Raw genomic sequence first — 22,061 nt, forward strand, 5'->3', positions numbered from 1 at the left:
TGGAAGAAAGCAGGACAACAAGATTGTAAGTTAACCACATTGGAAGCAAGGAACAGATACAAATTGTGAGAGTGTGTTAAGGTCTTAGTTCTGACCTCGTGGTAAGACTATTTCTTGCTATTTCTATCTTTCCCCATCAGAGACTTTAATAGCCTGATTTTCAAAGGCCCTATCTATGAAAATAAAACATTAATAGTAGATAACCCAAGACTTAGAGATTGAAAATGTGTCTTGTCAATAGGATAAACACTGGCAGAAAAAAAATGTTAAGAGATAATTTTAGGTACTTGCAACTTAGATATTTTCCTGTTGATCTTGGAAGTTACCTAATCTCTCTAACCTAAGTTTTCTAACTTTGATAGAAATATTTTAAAATTGGCCCATTTATGTTTTGTTACAGTGTTGCTTCAGGAAAAGTTAATACAGATAAAATACTTGTAAAAATTAAGAGACCTATTCAAATGTATATTATTTTAATTAAATAGTTTGTTTTCCTTTTTTTTTTTTTTTTTTTTTTTTTTTTGTGAAAGCTCAGTTCTGAGTAGAGAAAGTGGCCAATAAGGAAAGACTGAAAAAGTCAATTCTGGAAAAGTCAGCTCCAAATCTACCAGAAGCCTGAGTTAGTCATCAGTTAGGCAGCAAGTCTAAAATAAATTAACCACATAGCGTCAGTTTCCTATTCCCTTTTCTGTTTGATTTTCATTGGCATCTGTGTGGATGAAGCAAACTTATGTGTCTTCTTTGGTAAAAATATTGTGAAAATATGTGCTCTTTTACCCTACTAACGTGAGAAGCAGAAGGAGGAAGTGAAGATGAGCTGGAAGAGTGAGTTGCATCAGTGAATGTAAGCTGAGCTACTCAGAATCTTAGCAGAGCCCTGTAATTCCTGAAATCTTCTGTGTTGCTTTACACACACACACACACACACACACACACACACACACACACACAATTTTATATATAATGTGTACATATATATTTTTAAATTAAAAAAAATTTTTTTTAACTTTTTTTTATTTATTTTTGAGACAGAGAGAGACAGAGCATGAACAGGGGAGGGGCAGAGAGAGAGGGAGACACAGAATCGGAAGCAGGCTCCAGGCTCTGAGCCATCAGCCCAGAGCCCGACACGGGGCTCGAACTCACGGACCGCGAGATCGTGACCTGAGCCGAAGTCGGCCGCTTAACCGACTGAGCCACCCAGGCGCCCCGAAAATTTTTAATGTTTATTTTTGAGACAGAGGGAGACAGAGTGCGAGTGGGGGAGGGGCAGAGAGAGAAGGAGACACAGAATCTGAAACAGGCTCCCGGCTCTGAGCTGTCAGCACAGAGCCTGATGCGGGGCTGGAACCCACAAACCACAAGATCATGACCCGAGCCGAAGTCGGACGCTTAACCGACTGAGCCACCCAGGTGCCCCTATAATGTGTATATATATGTTGAACTTCTATGTGCCCCAAACAATGAGATTATGTTGTTGTATGAGAAATACATACTTCATACTTTCAGAATGCTTACCTTCTAGTGTAAGAAATAAAATAGTGGAGTCAGAAAAAATTAAAACAAATCCAAATAATTATAAATGCTATAGAATAACCATAAAAGAATTAAATAGGGAGCAATAGGCGGGGGGGGGGGGAATGGAAGATGGGGTTGTATAATTTAGAGACAATATCTTTCTGGAGAATTTGATGTTTGAACTAAAATCTGAATATCCAGAGGTCCCAGCCAGGAAAAAACATTTTGGAATAAGAACTAGAAAATCAGCCGAAGTAACCTAGGTGAAAAAAATCTGCAGAAAAATTAGGTTGGGAGAGTAGGAAAGAGCCAGGTCATACACATAGAGGTTTGCTCTATGAACTTGGGTTTTATTCCAGGGGTAGTAGAAATCTCCCAGAGGGTTTTGAGAGACTAATTTGTGGGTCAATGTCTTTCTGGACAATTTTTAGCCATTATACCTAAAGTGTTTCTGCTGCCCCGTATCTCTCTTTCCTATCCTTCTTTGACACCATTTGGTAGTGTCTCAGATACCTAGAACATTCTATTTAGTGGTGGGTTTTTTTTCATTCTTTTTTCTCTTTGTGGTTCAGTTTGGATCATTCTGTTGATCTGTCTTCAAATTCATTGATTCCTTCTTTTGTGTCCAGTCTTGTAGTTAAACACATTGAATGAATTCTTTATTTCTGATATAGCAGTTTACAGATCTATAATTTCTACTTAATCTTTTCATAAAGTTTGTATTTCTATGCTGAAGTTCCCCATTTGGCAAAAAGTACTTTTCTAAAAAATGTTTGCTGAATGAATGAATTGGTTTTGATGCTCTGTCAATAAGAAAAGTATTTTTAAAATATATAAAAAATCATATTTAGAACATTTAGTTTTTCACAAAATTATGTCTCTTCCACTAAGATTCAGTAACTCCTGCCATAACCAGGAGATAACCATCCTCATTTGCATACTTTGCAAATTTAACCTTACTTGGGGGACTAATGTTACAATTCACTTTCATATTATTGGTATTTTTATCCTTAGTTTCCTCTGGAAGCTGACAGGATTACACCCACCAGCCTATGAATGCTAAAGCACTTTGCTCGATAGTGCATAACTACAGCAACCATAATAAATGTCTCCCTTTTGCAAATGCTTTGAATAAACCCAGAATATCATTGGGTTCAGATTTTCTGTGGAATAAAGAAAAGTCATTCTATCAAGTTACAGAATATGCTCCTTGGAATAGATTGCACATGACTTAAATTCTTTCTGTCTAGAGAACAGCTTTGGCAAGTCTCTCCATGTGCACAGGTAAAAGGGAGATATGCTTTCCACCTGGAGAAGAAAACCCTCGAGGTCTATCCTGCAAAGAACAGACACTAGAATTGTAGGAAACCCAGAATTTAACAGTTACAACTTTTTTTAAAAAGTGGAAGTGAAAAAGTATCCAATAATTCATTGTTTCTGGACCAGACAAAATAATAAGGCAAGGCTATGGAATAGTATAATAAGAAAAACAGGAATGTACATTTTCCACAAAGCACTGGACTCTTACATAAGCTTGAAGGCACTGATGCCTCTGGCAGGGGGTTATACATAGAGTTGAAATGGTTATGTTTTATTAGTGTTTATTATTATTGTGGCCAAACACAATGCTGCCTGCTGCCCTGAGTGCATTTCAAGTGTAGGCGAAAATCCAGAAGATTTTCTAAAAGAGATGCATACTGACCTATATTACAAATCTACAACAGCATTCGTATATGCACATGTGCACGTACACACACATGCACACAGACGCACAGACTCAAAGTGGCATTTTAATCTCTCAGTAGAAACTTTGACTCTTTCATATTCATCTGTACATTCTAGACATTATACAGAGAGACAGACATCTGAATTTGGCCGGTGGGAGGGTTGCCCAGTGATTAATTAGATCAGTGCACAGGCTGGGACATGCTGACCTTTTCTGTCCCTGCTAAGCCCAAGGCCTCTGTTTCTGAGTGTTTCCCTCTCTGTGAACTGTAACAACAGTGATTCTTTCAAAGTGTTTCACAGACTTTACTTCTTATTGCTCCAAGGAGAGGCCATTATTAGTCTGTCCACTTTACTGATGGAATGAACTGACCTGCTTAGGGACTAGCGGGAATTAGCATACAAACTGGAATTACAACTTTGGTGCCTTTCGACCTTGTCCTCCACAGTGGCCACTTAGGACAAGTCTGTTGCAGCTCTTTTCTCCCCCTGCCCTGTCTCTGTAGAGGGAACCCACACTAAGAATACATTCCTATTGGTTTTGCTCTGTTTATGGTACTTTTGATGTTGTGAAGTGTGGATGTGTTCTGTATGAGGCTGACAAAGGTTTACTACTGATTGAAAGTAAAGAACTGGTCTGTCAGGTTCTGTACATCCTAGGACTTGAAAGCCAGACAGATAGGTAATGCTGGATGTTAGCAAATGGGATGTGGAGATTTAAAAAATCCTCGTGTATAGTTGATGAGAGATAATGTTCTCCTAACATCTCACCGACCACAACTTAGTCTCATGGCCCCCTAACTGCAAGGGGGTATTTGAAGTCATCTTTATTTCAGATAACCATATGTTCAGCTATAATAAGGGCACTTTTACCATAGAAGCAAGGAATAAACCACACTAGAAGAGAGCCAGAAAGTGCCGTCTCCCATATTAGAATGTTTTTTTCAAATTACTACTAAGAAGCAAACAACCAGGAAGGAGAGGGAGTGTTAAACCATCAAACATATGCCTTTTCTGCAGTACTTAAAATTAAACTGAGCATTTGAGATCTTTCCCTGGTTATTTTTACTGTGTCTTTTTATTTTACTTATTTGTATTGGACCTCAGATACTGAGGGCTGGCTGAATCATGACATATTATCCTCATTACTCACGCCACGTCCTGCTCTTGCTTCATTTCTTGTTGCTTTCTGGGTAGTCCTTAATAACTGCCCCCTTCCCCATTCCCACATTAAGCTATACCCTGAATGGGTTTGATACCTATCTTTGGAATTGTGTGTTTCCTTATAAATTGTCCAGTATTTTTTGCATGTCTGTGTTTTCACTCTACTTAAATTATATTGTGCTTAGAAAAACTCGGTTCTTTTCCTTATTTTTTGCACCCATCATGTTTTTAAGATTTCTTTGTGTATCTAATTTTTTGCTTCTAACTACATATTGTATTCCAAAATTCACCACCCTTCGATAATCAACTGCCTTGGTTATGGGCTCTTAATTTGCTACTCAATTCTCCACTGGCCCAGCAACTGCAATGATACACATGTGTATCTATACTCTTAAGGACCTGCGTGAGAATTTCTCAAGAATGGTGTTACTGAAAAACATAAGATGGAGCACCTGGGTGGCTCAGTTGGTCAAGCATCTGCCTTTGGTTCAGATCATGATCTCACAGTTCATGAGTTAAAGCCCCACACTGGGTTCTGTGCTGATAGTGTAGAGCCTGCTTGGGATTTTCTCTCTCTCCCTCTCTCTCTGACCCTCCCCTGCCTGTGCTCTCTATCTCTCTCTCAAAAATAAATAAACATTTGAAAAAACAAAAAGTAAGATACATACACATTAGTTGACTAGGCACTGCCACATTTTTCTCCGGAATGTCTGAACTGGGCTGTATTCCCACCAGCAATACAGAAAAGTTTGTGTCATCGTGTATTTTCCCCTACACTTCACATTATCAAATTTCTAACTTACGATTTTATAGGAATAAAGTAGTATATTATGGCTGCTTTAATGCATTTTAAGTGCATTTTAATGCATTTCCCCAATTATTATTCATTTTATCATGTCTTCACATATGTACTAGCCATTTGGATTTCTTCTTACATGACTTTCCTTTTTTACCTTGCCCATTTTTTGCAATGATTTTTTTTGTTTTTTTCTTACTGATTTGCAAGAATCTTTGTATACTATCCATATAAACCAATTGCCAATTAAGTCATTGTAAATATTTAGTTGATGATGATAATCCTTCTTCCAATTTGCCATCCTCTCTGACCATTATGGTCAAAGACTTTCATCTTTTTAGAATCCCCTTCTTCATTTTGAGCCACAAAAATATTCTTTTATGGTTTATTCTACTATCTGTGTGGTTTTACCTTCATATTTAGATCTTTGATCCAGCTAAAGTCTTCTTTTATATAGGTATAAAGTATTGATCCTGTTGTTTTGTTTTGTTTTTTATGTAGTGACCCAGATTTCCTCACATCATCACTAAACTATTGATCTGGATTAGCACCATTTTCTTAGGCCAAGTTCCCCGATACAGGGTCTGAAATCTCTTTCTCTCTGAGATCTCCATTCCATTCTAAGTCTGTTGTCTTAGAATCTAGAAACCAGTTCTATATTTTTAAGAGTAGATAGAGTGTACACACACACACACACACACACACACACACACACACACACACCTGACTGCATAGGTACAGTGAAGCATTGTCCTAAAGGTGGATTTGACTGGATTAACCTGGAAAATGTGGGATTTGATAAGTGACTCTGTGTGCCACATAAATGACAAGAAAATAGGAAAACAAAGTAAACCAGGATTCCAGCATCTACCTTTGACCTCAAGGATGATTGAATTTAGAATGGGTTAAAAAAATTATACTGTAAAAAACTATAAGCTCTAATATTAAAGATCTGATATCAGTCAAAATTTCAAGTATTCCCATGCAAATGGATTAAGTATAGTTCATGGTAAAGTTTGTGATGTTCCTCTCTTAAGAGGAGAAGTAAATTTGGGTAGGATATTTAACCTTATGAAAACATTTTAAGATAATTTCCTTTAAAATTGCTTTGTGGCAGGATGGTTCAACTCTTCCTGTAACTTCTAAAAACTTCTATTAATTAAAAATAATAAAACAGTCTTGTGACTCTTAAAGTCTCCTCCTTCGATATCTGCCTTGAGAAGGAGCCAACTTGGATTTATATCTGCAGAAAAAAAGCCTGAGAGGAATATTGATATGGTGGAGTCTGGGCTGACACTCTTGGTTGTTTACCAGACAAGCATTCCCCCTCTGTCCACTGGGCTCAGGAAGTGGAGCCAAGGAGGTCAGAGAAAAGCAACTGCTCCCCTGGGTCAGAAGGACTGAGAATGTGGAAGCCCCTGAAGGTGATTCCATTCCCCTATATTGTGACTGATGTAAAGGAACCATGTGATCTACTTTGGAGCATTCAGGTATAGAGGAAGTGTACTGAGGTTTCTGGGGAAGACTTCCTCCCTAATTACAGAAAAAGATTAAGAGGGACCCTGACCAAATGCAGCTGCTGAGAAGGTAGTGCTTGGAACTGTGGCGGCCATATTGTGAACATAAGAGAGGAAGACAACTCTGACCAAATGAGGAATGAGCCTCGGAAAAATGGAAAGGTCTGGTTCCTTGATATCCTCATCAGGCTCCAGAATAGGCCCTATTTCTGGGCTTCTTGTTGGGTAGAGAGAAAATAAACCCCTCTATTTTAAGCAACTTTTATGTAAGCTTTCAAGAGAAAACAAACTAGTAAAGAATCAACACCAGTCTGTTTGCTTATCCAGATTCCCAGCAAATACAGTATCTGTTCTAAAGTGAACAAAGGCTAGTTATACCAATGTGGTTAGAGTCACTTACATTCATTTTACTAATCATCTACTATGTGCCAGGCTTCGTACTATGTACTGGGAACTTGAACATGAAAAACAAATAGTCTCTTATCTAAAAAAGTCCTGTGCAGTAAAATTTAAAGGAAAGGCCTGAAACTTCCAGGGAATATTGAATTTTCTTGTTGAAATAGGATTGTTCTGACCACACTTCTGAGTTTAGTGTGCTAGGGTTGGGAAAGATGTATGAGAAGCTAGAAATAATAAAAATCACATATAACAATATCCCATAAGGAAGCGTTGCCTTAAGAATAGGCTGACTGGCAGGCACCTAAATGGCATAACTTCAGAAGCTCTAGAAAAGTTTTTTTACCCCAAATCCCATCCCCCCCAACCCCCAACACCTAAATCCAATACCTTGAGATTCATTCCTTTGGCTTATGGATTTGTCATTTGCTAAACTCTGAGTATCCCTGGAAGGCAATATATTATTTTTTTTGCATCACTTAAAAGAAAAATTAGAGCCATCATGAAAGTTCTGAGGACCTGAAGAAAGGTGGGTAGAAGTGGAAGGAGAAGAAATAGGGACCCATAAGGAGTCTGGAGGATACTGAGGTGATTCACATTTTAGCTCAGGGTCAGTAATCCCTAAAAGGGCATGTGATCTGTAATTTTTCTGACTATTCCTTTTTTTGGCTTGGCTTTTCTTTGGTTTATGCTAAATTAAGACTTCATCCCAAAAGGTATAGAAGTTTTCAGATAAAGATCCAATTGGTCACTCTAGTGTAGAAATCAAGTAGAAGAGGGTTAGGAGAGAGAGAGAGAGAGAGAGAGAGAGAGAGAGAGAGAGAGAGAGAGAGAGTCTATTCTGCTATTCACAGCTCTTCCAAATACCCCCCAGTGAAACAATGGGGTGAAGCCCCTGGTATTCCAGCCTCTAACCTGGAAATGTATAATTATGCAAAAATGTAAACAAAAAATGCCCCAACTGAGAAGGAGGCCAGAGAGTGGTTTCATTGAACTTGAAGGTTCAGAGCAGACATTTCCAAATGTCTCAAGACTACGCTTGCAGAGCACTACAAGATTGCCCCCCTAGGTACACTTCCTCCCCCTACCTACACTTTCTCCCCTTGTCAGCAACCCTTATGTCCTTACATTTCCCTGTTGCCCAAAGAATCTCTGTCCAGTGACTGTACTTTGACTTCCTCCTAGAAAGTCTGATCGGTCTACAATGGGCTTCAGCCCTGAAGGCCTCATTCTGACCTAACCATTGTAGTGAAACTGAAGCATACATAGAGAAGAAAAATTCTGACATGTATGGATGAGAAGAGCACTGACTTGTCTAAGCAAAAGTGAAGTTTTCCCTTATCTGAATAAGACATTTTCCTTCTTCTGCGGATCAAGATGCTCTGGCTCCTGATTATTCATTTCCTTCTCTAAGCATTCCTTAGGCCCCTCCTGTGAGCTAGGCAGCAAGGTAGGCAGGGAGGGCCCAGTGATTAAGCCCTACAGGCAGTCTCCCTTCTTGAATAGCTTCCACTCTATTGAGAAGCCCCTGAAAAAGTGTAACAAGTGTTAGAAAGAAGGATTCTTAGAATGTACACCAGAGAAACCATACAGAGTGAGTGATACACAGTTCTCCCAAAGGAGAAGGAGGTGCACCATGAGGCAAAGAGGGGAAAAGACATCAGATGAATAAAACAGCAGCCAGTAGCTGTTTACTGTAATGAGGGATTCAGACCATACACATGGACAGACTTACCTAAGAGGGCATCCAGTGGGGGAAATGAGCTGGGAAGTGGGCTGGAACCAAGGCAGGGCTTGGCTGGACCAGAGGAAAAGGGCCTCTGGAAGGAAGGCAGAGAGAGGAACAAGCACATTGCAGTGATGGACAGTGAAGGGTTCTGCTGGAAAGAACCCCAGGGCCAATACTAGGAAGCAGTGGGAAATAAAGTAGCTTGAGCAAGTGCAACCTATAAAAATGTTTCTAATTCAATTACCTGTAAAAATTGTATCTTTCTTCTAACCACAATATCTCAGTTATTGGACACAGAGGTATTAGCTTTTTACTTAAAATGACTAACGGTATCTACTGATGATTTCATTCCTTCCCACATGCAATGTGTACCTCTTTATCATGCAAATAGGTACATAATCTCACACATATGCTTCCTCATCTGGACAGCAGAGGGAGGGGAGATGGAGGGTCCTAGGAATAAAGAACCAATTCCTCACCCCTTGCATGGAGCCCTGCGGCCACTCCCTCTAGTCTGCTCTCTGGCTTTAATTAGTGAAACCCTATCTTTTGGAGATATGCCTCTTAAAGGAACACAAAAAACGCTACCAAAAGACTCTAAAGGCTATTAATGCATTTTTCAAAAGCTGAAAGCACATAAAATCTGCAAATTTTATAAACAAACACTGAGAAAAACATGATGAGAACCAGAACTCTAAGCAATTCTACTCAAACCCAGTGCTAGGCTGCCTTTCTAAAAATTCCCAGACTCGCCAGTGGAAATGTTTGAGAAGTACAAGAGCATTTTCCTGCCCTACACTTAGAGGTCCGTTGTGTTCATGAGCTGAAATGCCTGGGGGTTACCAAGCAAGAGGGGGAAACTGGGTCTTTAAAAAAAAAATAACCTCTCCCTACGCTTCAGTCACAAAGAGAATTTTGTAATTAAATTGCATAGAGATGTAACTTCACCACCTGCTGTGCTAGGTCTGCAGATACTTGGTTTTGTTCCAGGACTTCTTCATGGCCCAGGGATTTTCCAGGTCTCTTGCTGTGTGGGGTTTAAAGTGACTAGTACTCTCCAATGAGTTGGAAGTGGCTTGGGGCAGTGCAAGGGGGTGGGGACAGTGGAGGATATGAAGACCTGACAGGGAAGACAGGAAAATGCCCTTTTCCTGAAAGATTTCTCCCAGATCCAGGACACCCTCTATCCCTAGACATTGAAGGATAAGGCACCCAGAACAAGACTACAGTTAGTCTAGGAGCTGGTTCTTCCAGTGACTAGTTTAGCAAGTCACTTCACCAATCTGGGTCTTACTTCCTTATTTGCAAAATTCCTCTTCTGACCAAACAATGCAGTTCTTACACGCTCTGATACAATGACCTGGATGCAAATCCTAGAGCTACTAGGGTGAAGGAGCAGTCAATATCCACTGCGAGTGTGTTCACAGGACTCAGAATAAGTGGTATTTCTGACGGAAAGGCACTCTGAGGCAGCAGGAGTGGATAAGGTATGAAGGATTTGTAAAGTATTACCAGATGGTGGAGGCTTAAGAGGACACAGTACTCTCCTCCCTTAGAATGCCCACCAGGTGCCCTTTTATGCTAAGGCCCACCTGTGCAAATCCAGCGTCCAAAGTAGCCACCCCTGATGAAGCGATCATCAACGGTGCCTTCTGGAGGACTGGGGCTCCTTCAGTGTCCTGAAAATGTGCCTCTGTTTTCTATCAGCCTGAAGAGCTTGACTTAATAAGTACTTTCTTTTTTGAAGGTCCACAAACATCTACCTCCCTCTCCCTAAGCCTGACATTATTACAATAAGACTTCCTTTTCCTAATTATCCCCCCTTGTCCTCTCTGAAAACCAAGGAAACACTGAAAACCCAAGTCTGAAAGGGCAGTTGTCATCTTGCCGTCACTTTAAGACTTCAACCCACTTAGCTTAGACTAGAATAGGGCAATCATTTTCAACAGTCACCAGGCTGAGTGAAAAATGACACTGCTCCCCCTACTCCATTGCAAAGGAGCAGTGCAGGTAGATGAATTAAGTCATAAATCTTGGCAACCTCTCCCACCTCACTCATTATTTCCTTATTTAACCCTTTAAACCTGCTTACCTGATCAAATAAGGCCTTAAGGCCCAGTCATCAATGTCTGGGGTAGAGAAGGTATTTGCTCTTACCCTTGGAACTGTGTTTGTTCCTTGAGTGTGAAACCTACTGAAGGATCTCTAGTTAGTCACACGACCAAACATACATTCATTCAAAGGTATATAAATGCACAGGTTTGGGAGTGGCAGAACAAATAGTTTCCCTTTGGTCATTTCTCAAAATTACAGGAGCAAATTTTTTTTTTAATTAGTTAATTAATTATTTTTTTTTTAATTTGGATCTAAGTTAGCATATTGTGCAACAATGATTTCAGGGGTAGATTCTTTGATGCCCTTACCCATTTAATCCATCCCCTCTCCCACAACCCCTCCAGTAACCCTCTGTTTCTTCTCCGTACTTAAGAGTCTCTTACGTTTCGTCCCCCTCCCTGTTTTTATATTCTTTTTGCTTCCCTTCCCTTGTGTTCATCTGTTTTGTGTCTTAAAGTCCTCATATGAGTGAAGTCATATGATAATTGTCTTTGACTAATTTCCCTTAGCATAGTACCCTCCATTCCATCCATGTAGTTGCAAATGGCAAGATTTCATTCTTTTTGATTGCTGAGTAATACTCCATTGTATATATGTACCACATCTTCTTTATCTATTCATCCATAGATGGACATTTGGGGTATTTCCATACTTTGGCTATTGTTGATAGTGCTACTAAAAACATTGGGGTGCGTGTGTCCCTTCAAAACAGCACACCTATATCCTTTGGATAAATACCTAGTAGTGCAATTGCTGGGTCATGGGATAGTTCTATTTTTAACTTTTTGAGGAGCCTCCATACTGTTTTCCAGAGTGGCTGCACCAGCTTGCATTCCCACCAACATTGCAAAAGAGATCCTCTTTCTCCGCATCCTCGCCAACATCCGGTGTTTCCTGAGTTGTTCACGTGAGCCATTCTGACAGGTGTGAGGTGGTATCTCATGGTGGTTTTGATTTGTATTTCCCTGATGGTGAGTGATGTTGAGCTTTTTTTCAAGTTTTTATTTTCTATGTGCCTATAATGATTGGTCTTATAAAGAGACAAATCAGTGGCAGCCTGCACGATAGTACTGGGTAAATGCTTTCCAATGGGAAAAAGGCCAGTGCTTTTAAAAATATCTCCCACTGTCTCCGACATTGCTCAGTTAGGTGAATCTCCTCCTTTTAAACCTTTGTTTCTATTACACACAGCTACACTTAGGGCAGCAATGAACAAACTTTTTGCACAAGGGCCAATTCAAGAAAAATAAGATGCTTAGGAGTCAATTATTTTAAAAACTACAACAGAAACAGAAGTTTTTTAAATCAGGAAATTCAATCTGTGCAAGTGTATTTAAGCATTTTAAAGTTTCATCTTATAGCTAAAAGCCCAAGAACCATATGATTAGTTTGCACTGCAGAATCTGACTTCAATATTGCACTTTGAATAAATTGTATTGCTGAGTAAGACAGTTTTGGAGCTGGCTAATTTTGCCTTTCCATAGCAAGCTCATAAGCTATTTGGCTCCTCTCCTTATGCTTCTAAATTTTTTCGTCTTCAGTTGTTAAATTCATATGGCTATATTAGCAGTGCCTTCACTTCCCAAGAAGTTCTTCTTGTGCCCATTTATTTTGAAATACATAATTTTAACTAGTTGCCTTTCTTTGCTTGTTGGCAGGCATAGCAGGTTCTTAAAAGTTATTCGAAATGCAATCGTCTCCACTTGTATCAATGAAAATATCTTTTTTTTTTTTATTTCTCAGATTAAGTCAGTTGGTCCCTTGGTATTCACCAACTACCTGCCTTCTGTGGACAGGTGAGAGAGATGGGATGTACATCTTCATTTTTATTAGATCCAGCCAAATTTCTCTCCACAAGGGTGGTTCCAACATATGCCCCTACATGCATAAGTGTTCCTGTTTCCTCACATCCTTGCCAACTTTTGTTGTTATTTGCAACTTCCTCATTACTTGTGAACTGGAGCATCTTTTCATACATTTATCAACCATTTATATTGCCTCTTATGTGAACCGTTAATATCTTTTTCAACTGGATTGACTATCATTTTCTTATTAAGTTATGGGATTCCTTTTTATATAGGGTGCAAATATCTTCCTCAGACTATTTGTTTCTTCTTTATGATATCCTTTTTCCCAAAGAAGTTTTTCATTTTAATAAAGCTCAAATTTATCCAACTTTCCTCTATGGTTTCTGATTTATGTGTCCTGTACAAGAAAACTTCTCCTATTCCAATGTCATAATATTCTATGTTTTCTTCCAAAAGTTTTAAAGTTTGCTTTTCACACTTAAATCCTAATATATCTGGAATTTATCTTGTATACAGAGTGAGGCAGGGATCTAGTTTTATCTTCTCCATCATGCTCACTCTTTCTTATTTTAAGTGTCATTTCTTTTCTTATAGCTGGGGTTTTTTTTCTTTGTATGTCCTTAATCACAAAATGATTCATGTTAATAAGTTGTTAATTAAATTACTAAGTTATTTTAGTTCCTAGGTTCTAATCCTGTTGCATGTTTTGTGCCTAATTCTATCTCTTGGAGGACTGTTGCCTGACAATTTGTAATTTTAGAGTGTGAGCTCATCTTCAGCAGGACTTTGCAGGCATACTTTGTTTTATTGGGCTTCATTTTAGTACCTTTTACAGGTAATTGTGTGTTGGTTTTTTTTTGTTTGTTTGTTTTTTATAAATGGAAGGCTTATGGCTACCTTGCATTGAAAAAGTCTATTGGCACCATTTTTTCAAGAGCATTTGCTTACTTTGTGTATCTGTATCACATTTGGGTAATTCTCATATTTCAAACTTTTTCATTAGTATTACATTTGCTATGGTGTCTTTGATCACTGACCTTTGATGTTACTATTCTAATTGTTTGTGCAGTGCCACAAACTATGACCATATAAGTTGGCAAACTTAATAAATAAATGTTAAGTATGTTCTGACTGCTCCACTTACCAGCCATTCCCGCATCTCTCTCTCCCTCTTCTCAGAAACTCCCTGTTTCCTGTAACACAACAATACTGAAATTAGGCCAATTAACAACCCTACAATGGCCTCTAAGTCTTCAAGTCAGATGAAGAGTTATATGTCTCTCACTTTAAGTCAAAAGCTAGAAATGATTATGCTCAGTGAGGAAGGCATGATGAAAGCCAAGAGAGGCTGAAAGCTAGGCCTCTTGCTCCAGTTAACCAAAGTGTGAATGCTAAGAGTTCACGAAGAAAATTAAACGCACTATCCCAGTAGATACATGAATGAGAAGAAAGCAACACAGCCCTATTGCTGACATGAATAAAGTTGTAGTGGTCTGGATAGAAAATCAAACCAGCCACAACATTCCCTTAAACCAAAGCCTAACCCAGAGCAAGGCCTCAACTCTTCACAATTCTATGAAGGTTAAGAGAGATGAGTAAGCTACAGAAGAAAAAGTTGAACCTAGTAGAAGTTGGTTCATGAGGTTTAAATAAAGAAGCCATCTCCACAACATAAACATGCAAGGCGAAGCAGCAAGCGCTCATGTAGAAGCTGCAGCAAGTTCTCTGGAAGATCTAAGATAAATCATGAAAGCGGCTACACTGAACAACATATTTCCAATGTAGATGAAACAGCCTTCTATTAGAAGAAGATACCATCTAGAGCTTTCATGCCTACAGAAGAGAGGACAATGCCTGGCTTCAAGGCTTGAAAGCACAGGCTGACTCTTTTTTCTTAAGGGATAATGCAGCTGGTGACTTTAAGTTAAAACCAATGCTCATCTATCATTCTGAAAATCTTAATGCCCTTAAGAATTATGCAAAGACTACTCTGTCTGTGCTCTATAAGTGGAACTACAAAGCCTGGATGATAACATATCTCTTTACAACATGGTCGACTGAATATTTTAGGCCCACTGTGGAGACCTGCTGCTCAGAAAAAAAAGATCCCCCCCCTTTTCTTTTTAATATATGAAGTTTATTGTCAAATTGGTTTCCATACAACACCCAGTGCTCATCCCAGAAGGTGCCCTCCTCAATACCCATCACCCTCCCTCTCCTCCCTCCCCCCCCCCATCAACCCTCAGTTTGTTCTCAGTTTTTAAGAGTCTCTTATGCTTTGGCTCTCTCCCACTCTAACCTCCTTTTTTTTTTTCCTTCCCCTCCCCCATGGGTTTCTGCTAAGTTTCTCAGGATCCACATAAGAGTGAAAACATATGGTATCTGTCTTTCTCTGTATGGCTTATTTCACTTAGCATCACACTCTCCAGTTCCATCCATGTTGCTACAAAGGGCCATATTTCATTCTTTCTCATTGCCACGTAGTACTCCATTGTGTATATAAACCAGAATTTCTTTATCCATTCATCAGTTGATGGACATTTAGGCAAAAGATCCCTTTCAAAATATTATTGCTCAATGCACCTGGTTACCTGAGAGCCCTGATGGAGACGAATATTGTTTCCATGCCTGCTCACATAACAATTATTCTGTAACTCTCAGATCAAGGGATAATTTCTACTTTCAAGTCTTCTTATTAAAGAAATACATTTCATAGGCTATAGCTGCCATAAATAGTGATTCTTCTGATGGATCTGGGCAGTGTAAATTAAACACCTCTGGAAAGGATTCACCATTCCAGATGCCATTAAGGAACATTTTCGATTTGTGGGAAGAGGTTGATTCCAGCCATCATGGATGACTCTGAGGGGTTCAGAACTTCAGTGGAAGAAGTAATTGCAGACATGCTAAGAAATACCAAGAGAACTAGAATTGGAAGCAGAATCTCAAGATGTGACCCAATTGCTGCAATCTCATGATAAAACTTGAATGGAAAAGTTGTTTCTTATGGATAAATGCAAGAAAGTGGTTTCCTGAACTGGAATCTACTCGTGGTGAAGATGCCTTGAAGATTGTTGAAATGACAACAAAGGATTTAGAATATTACATCAACTCAGTTGATGGAGCAGTGGCAGCATTTTAGAGGACTGACTCCAATTTTGCAATAAGTTCTACTGTGGGTACAATGCTAACAAACAGCATCACATGCTACAGAGAAATCATTTGTGAAAACAAGAATCCATTGATGCAGCAAAATTCACTGTTGTCTTATTTTAAGAAATTGCCACAGCTACCTCCAACTTCAGCAGCCATCTCCCTGATCAGTCCTCCCATCAGCAAAGACCTTCCACCAGCAAAAAGATTATGACTCTCTGGGGCGCCTGGGTGGCCCAGTCGGTTAGGTGGCCGACTTCGGCTCAGGTCATGATCTCACGGTCCGGGAGTTCGAGCCCTGCGTCGGGCTCTGTGCTGACTGCTCAGAGCCTGGAGCCTGTTTCAGATTCTGTGTCTCCCTCTCTCTCTGACCCTCCCCTGTTCATGCTCTCTCTCTGTCTGAAAAATAAATAAACGTTAAAAAAAATTAAAAAAAAAAGATTATGACTCTCTAAAAGCTCAGGTGATGATTAGCATTTTTTAGCAATAAAGCAATTTTTAAACTATTTTTTAATGTTTATTTTTTATCTTGGCAGGGGAGGGGCAGAGAGACAGAGAGAGAGAATCCTAAGTAGGCTCCACACTGTCAGTGCAGAGCTCAACGTGGGGTTCAGTCCCATGAACCATGAGATCATAGAATATGAGCTGAAATAAAGAGTCAGATGCTTAACTGACTGAGTCACCCAGGCATCCTGGCAATAAAGCATTTTTAAATTAAGATATGTACATTTTTTAGAGAGCCTGGGTGGCTCAGTCAGTTAAGCATCCAACTGGCTCAGGACATGATCTTGTGGATTGTGGGTTCAAGCCCCACATCAGGCTCTGTTCTTATAGCTCAGAGCCTAGCACCTACTCTGGATTCTGTGTCTCCTTTTCCCTCTTCCCTCCCTTGGTCACCCTCTGTCTCTCTCCCTCAAAAATAAACATAAAATCTTTTAAAAAATATATGTACATTCTTTTAGTTTATTTAGAGAGAAAGAGAGCATGCAAGCGAGAGACGGGCAGAGATATAGAGAGACTGAGAGAGAGAGAGAGAGAGAGAGAGAGAGAGAGAAAGAGCCCTGAGCAGGCTCTACACTGTCAGACGCTTAACTGACTGAGCCACCCAGGCACCCCCAGATATGTACGTTGTTTTTTAAAGACATAATGCTATTGCACACTTAATTAAAAATAGTCTAGTGTAAATATAACATACATATGCACTGGGAAACAAAAAAAATTCATTTGACTTACTTTATTATGACATTCGCTTTATTGTGGTGGTTTGGAACAAATCCCACAATATCTCCAAAGTATGCCTGTACTTCTATAAGGTAACCCTGGTGTACCACAGACCCAAGACCAATCTTTAACATAATTTCTCATCAAGAGTTTCTAAGACCATACAGATATACAGTTAACCGCAAACTCATGAAGTGGAAGCTTGTGAATACAAATTATCAGGGAAACTTTTGTTTCTACATATAGCTCTTAGAGACACAGACAGCTTCCCTGTGCTGGTCAGTGGGGTTGTTTTTTTCCTGGTTCATTTTTCACAGAGGTGGAGCCATTTAGAGTTCAAACTACACACAACTGAGGATATTTACAGGAAAAACACAACCACTTGGTAAAGAGAAGAGCCCATAATTAAAGTTACTTAAGGGCAACCTTACTTTATGTGCAATGAGCTAAACTAAACAAAGGTTTTCTGTCTTATAAATTAAGAACTAGTAATTGTATTGTCAAGTGCTGCATCCCATGGCTTGCTGCTAAATTCAGAGAGCCCTTGTCGGTTGGCTTTAAAAAGATACCCAAATCCACTTTACTGGGTGAAGGTTACTTTATGGTGGAAGGGAAACTTTTTCCCTTCTTTTGCTATCCTCCAACCTTTCTGCCATCCTTCAAGAACTTTCCATACATCTGCCTTACCATGATGAAAATGCTGCAGGGAATACTTAGCTAGAGGTTCCTTAGGAGAAACCTGGGTAAGAACATGTGCCCTTGTTTAGGTATGAGAATATATACAAGTAGGGACCCATGCAACAATCTCTTCTAAAGGTGCACTCCCTGTTCTTTTAGGAGCATATTAATAGTTACTTTTACTCTCTCCTGCCTCCTAATCACAGGCATTTCCAGTGTTGTCAAAACAGTTCCTGCCTGCATCTGTTTTCAACCATTGGCATGGGTTCCAGGGAGTGTTTGTGAGAGAGGAACAGAACAAAAGATTGACAGCCATGTGTTGACATTTTGGGACTGTTTGGAAATGAGAATAATCCAGGTTTGATGTTGTAATTCCTCCTTTTATGGGCAAAAGTAATGTCTCAGCATGAATGAGCATAACTAAACGTACTGGGACACACCCCAGGCACATGCACTCCCTGGACACTCACTGTGCTTTTTGTTGTTGCTGTTGTATCACAAAAGGCAGCAGACAACTTTTGCTTCCCCACTCCCAAATCTCTTACCCCATTTTATTGAAATGAATAAAACATCAGTTTTAAAGGGAAAAAAAAAATCCCTGATTGATGTGTATCTTTCTTTCCTACGATCCTAGTTACCATTCATCACAATGAATTAATTTTTAATTACATAATAGATTCTGTATTAAAATACAGATAAAGAAAAACTTCTCTGTGCCTACTCACCCAATCCCACCTTGTTCCCCAATTGTGTATCCTTATCACCCATCCACTCTGTATCCTTTTAGAATTTTTCCAACCATATACATTCACATGTATGTTCAAATATAAGAAAGGATACATTTTGTTTGGTAAGAGTTTCTGTTTGTTTAAACTGTGCCATACTCTGTATAGTGTACTCCAATTAGTTTTTATTACTTAAGTTGAATGTATTTTTCTTATCAGTACCAATTTATTGATTTCATTCTTTTTAATGGAAGCATAATCTTCTGCAGAATTGATATATAGTAGTTTATTTGATTATTTCTAAAAGATGGAAATGTGGATTATTTAAAAATTTTTCACTATTACAAAGAATGCTATGATGAATGCCCTTGAACAGTGTTATGATGAATTTCTGGGTAACTGTGCTAATGTTTTGTCTAGCATAGGTTCTGAGAAGTGAAAATTGGGGGCATAAGGGTAACAGTTACTTCTTTAAAGCAGCAATAAAATCTATCTAATGTATTTAGCTTGGACTGCCATAACAAAATACTATACTGAGTGGTTTAAAAACAGATATTTATTTCTCACAGTTCTGGGGGCTGGAAAGTCTAAAATTAAGGTGCTGATAGATTCAATTCCTATTGAGAGCACTCTTCCTGGCTTGCAGATTTTCATCTTCTGACCGTGTCCTTACATAATGGAAAGAGATTGAGTTCCGGACTCTCTTCCTCTTCTTACAAGGATACTAATTCCACCAGGGAGGCCCCACTCCCATGACTCATCTAACCTAATTACCTCTCAAAGGCTTCACCTCCAAATACCATAACTTTGTGGAGTTGAGCTTCAAAATATGAGTGGGGGGTTGGGGCACTAATATTCTATTATCCATCTACCTATCTCTATCTATCTATCTATCTATCTATCTATCTATCTATCTAAATAGGTAATAAAGGCCTATAGTTTAAAAAATTCAAAGTTATGATAAAGAGTAATCATAAATCGAAAAGCAGGCATTAAAAATGTGGATTTTAATTCAATCATATCAATAATCACATTGTATGTGAATGATTTAAACACACCAATTAAACAACAGATTGCGTTAAAAGAACAAAGGAAGGTTCAACTATATGTTACCTATATGAAACCCACTTTAAATTTAAAGAGATAAATTAAAAGTGAAGGGAGAGAAGCACTAATAAAAAGAAAGCCAAAGTACCTATATTAATATCAAAGTAGACTTAAGAACAAAGAATTATTACCAGTGATGAATGGACATTCCATTTTGATAAAGAGGTTGGTTCATAAAAAAGATGTAACAATCCTAAATGTATATGTATTTAACAAGACAACTTCAAACTACATGAAGCAAAAATTAACAAAACTGAAAGGAGAAAAAGGCACATCCACAATTATAGTTAAAGTCTTAAGCATTTTTCTCTCAGTAACCAATAGAGTAAATAGAGAGAGAATTGGTGAGGATGTAGATGACCTAAACAACACTATCAACCAACTTGACCTAATTGACATTTATAGAACACTTGGCCCAACAAGAGCAGTATCTCAAAAAAGTTAAAAGATTTAAATCATCCAAGATGCTCTCTGTCCATAATAGTATTAAAGAAGAAATCAATAACAGAAAAATATCTTTAAGATCCTCAAATATTTGACAATTGAACAATATGTACTAAATAACCCATGAGTGAAAAAGGAAGTCATAAGGACAAATGGAAAGTATCTGGAATTTAAAGAAAATGAAAAAACAATATATCAGAATTTATAAATGTAGCTAAGGCAGGGCTTAGGGGGAAATGTATAGCATTAAATGTATAGCATTATATTAGAAAGGTTACTGGGAAAATAAAAATTGAAAGGAAGACTGAAGACACAGAGTCACAACATGCAAAAACAAGAGAAAGCAGTAACTAGGCCCTCAGCCAATGTCACACCTCCCACTAATCCTCTGAGAATGCCACTACATCAACTATAGGCCACTGACCATGCCAGGCTGCCTGAAAGTCTCTACTGGCTCTGGAAATTGGCTCTCATCACCCCAGCTGCTTCCACCAATAATGAGAATGTTTCTTGTTCTTTATTTCTACTTTTTAGGATCATCAACTCCATCTTCACAGTCCAAAGCTTATGGATCGGACTGGCTGGACCATATGCCCCTATCTTAACTGGGAGAATGAATGACTTAAGTGGTCAGTTTCTATGATTAAAAAAAAAAAAAAACCAAAACTGGCTATTTGTCCCATAAAAAATTAGATCCAGAAATTATTAGGAAAATGAGTTAAATTTTCCCTGATAGGATATCTGGTCAAAAAGACCCAGACTTGAGAACCAAGGGTATGTTGTAAGGAGAATTTCTAGAGACCTCTCGGGATTTTTCAAGAGGCTGAAACTGAATCTTCTATCCCAACCATCATCCTAATTCCACTCTTCCCACTCTATACACAACAATGGGGGAGGAAAGAGAATGAGAGATCAGAGTTACCAAGAATGCAGTGTTCATGTTGGGAGGCTGTTTCTGGACACCACCCAACAACTCCATACTCTTCCCTTCATCCTCACTCATGCAGGATTTCTACCAACCCTTCTCTCTCACAAATGAGGGAAGTACGGGGCACCTGGGTGGCTCAGTCGGTTGAGTGTCCGACTTCAGTTCAGGTCATGATCTCGCAGTCTGTGAGTTTGAGCCCCGCATCAGGCTCTGTGCTGACAGCTCAGAGCTCAGAGCGTGGAGCCTGCTTCGGATTCTGTGTCTCTCCCTCTCTCTCTCCAACCCTCCCCCACTCATGCTCTGTCTCTCTCTCTCTGTCAAAAATAAATAAACATTAAAAAAATTTTCTTTAAATAATTTTTTTTAAAAATGAGGGAAGTAGACACTTAAGCAACCATGGGTAGAGTCTGAAAGTATCTGTAAAAAAGGAAGGCTCATGTCTCACTCCCTGCCTGTGGGCCTTATGTGGTAGACAATTGGATATAAGAGGTAAAAAGGAAATGAATGGGAGGTTAGACAGGAAGTTTAATTTTAACTATGAGACCTGCCCAAGGTGTCATTAAATAATGGTAAAGGATACTATGACAGTACAGTTGAAAGCATTTATACCGATAACACTGCTTAGTTGCAGTCAACAGAATCCACTTTAGCTAGCTTTGTCAGAAAGGAATTTATTTAGGGATATAGGAAGCACTTAGAACCACAAATAGGATTGATGAAAGAGATTCCAGGCTGAGCTCTAAGAAACTGACCTCAAAAGAGTTTTTGACTCTGCCACAATTAAAACAAAAGCAAAAACAAAAACAAACATCAGAAAGCCACGACACCTCTAAGTCACTGCTTCTGCTGAGAGGGGCCAAATGGATGCTCCATGTTCTGCCTTTTTATTTTTTTCTCCTTTCTTTCTTTCTTTCTTTCTTTCTTTCTTTCTTTCTTTCTTTCTTTCTTTCTTTCTTTCTTTCTTTCTTTCCTTCTTTCCTTCTTTCTTTCTTTCTTTCTTTCCTTCCTTCCTTCCTTCCTTCCTTCCTTCCTTCCTT

The 22,061-nt window shown here is 38.9% G+C and overlaps 1 protein-coding gene across 1 annotated transcript in view; it reads right to left on the reverse strand.

Moving 5' to 3' along the window:
* The window catches only part of ANKRD55 (ankyrin repeat domain 55), a 284,495-nt gene that overhangs the window by 225,417 nt on the left and 37,017 nt on the right, over positions 1 to 22,061 (reverse strand). Inside the window, exon 5 of the mRNA XM_045060815.1 lies at positions 13,913 to 13,961. The gene's annotated coding sequence lies outside the window, so the exon portion shown is untranslated. The remainder of the gene's footprint in view (positions 1 to 13,912; positions 13,962 to 22,061) is intronic.

This window comes from Felis catus, chromosome A1, assembly GCF_018350175.1.
Source record: "Felis catus isolate Fca126 chromosome A1, F.catus_Fca126_mat1.0, whole genome shotgun sequence".
Taxonomy (NCBI): domain Eukaryota; kingdom Metazoa; phylum Chordata; class Mammalia; order Carnivora; family Felidae; genus Felis; species Felis catus.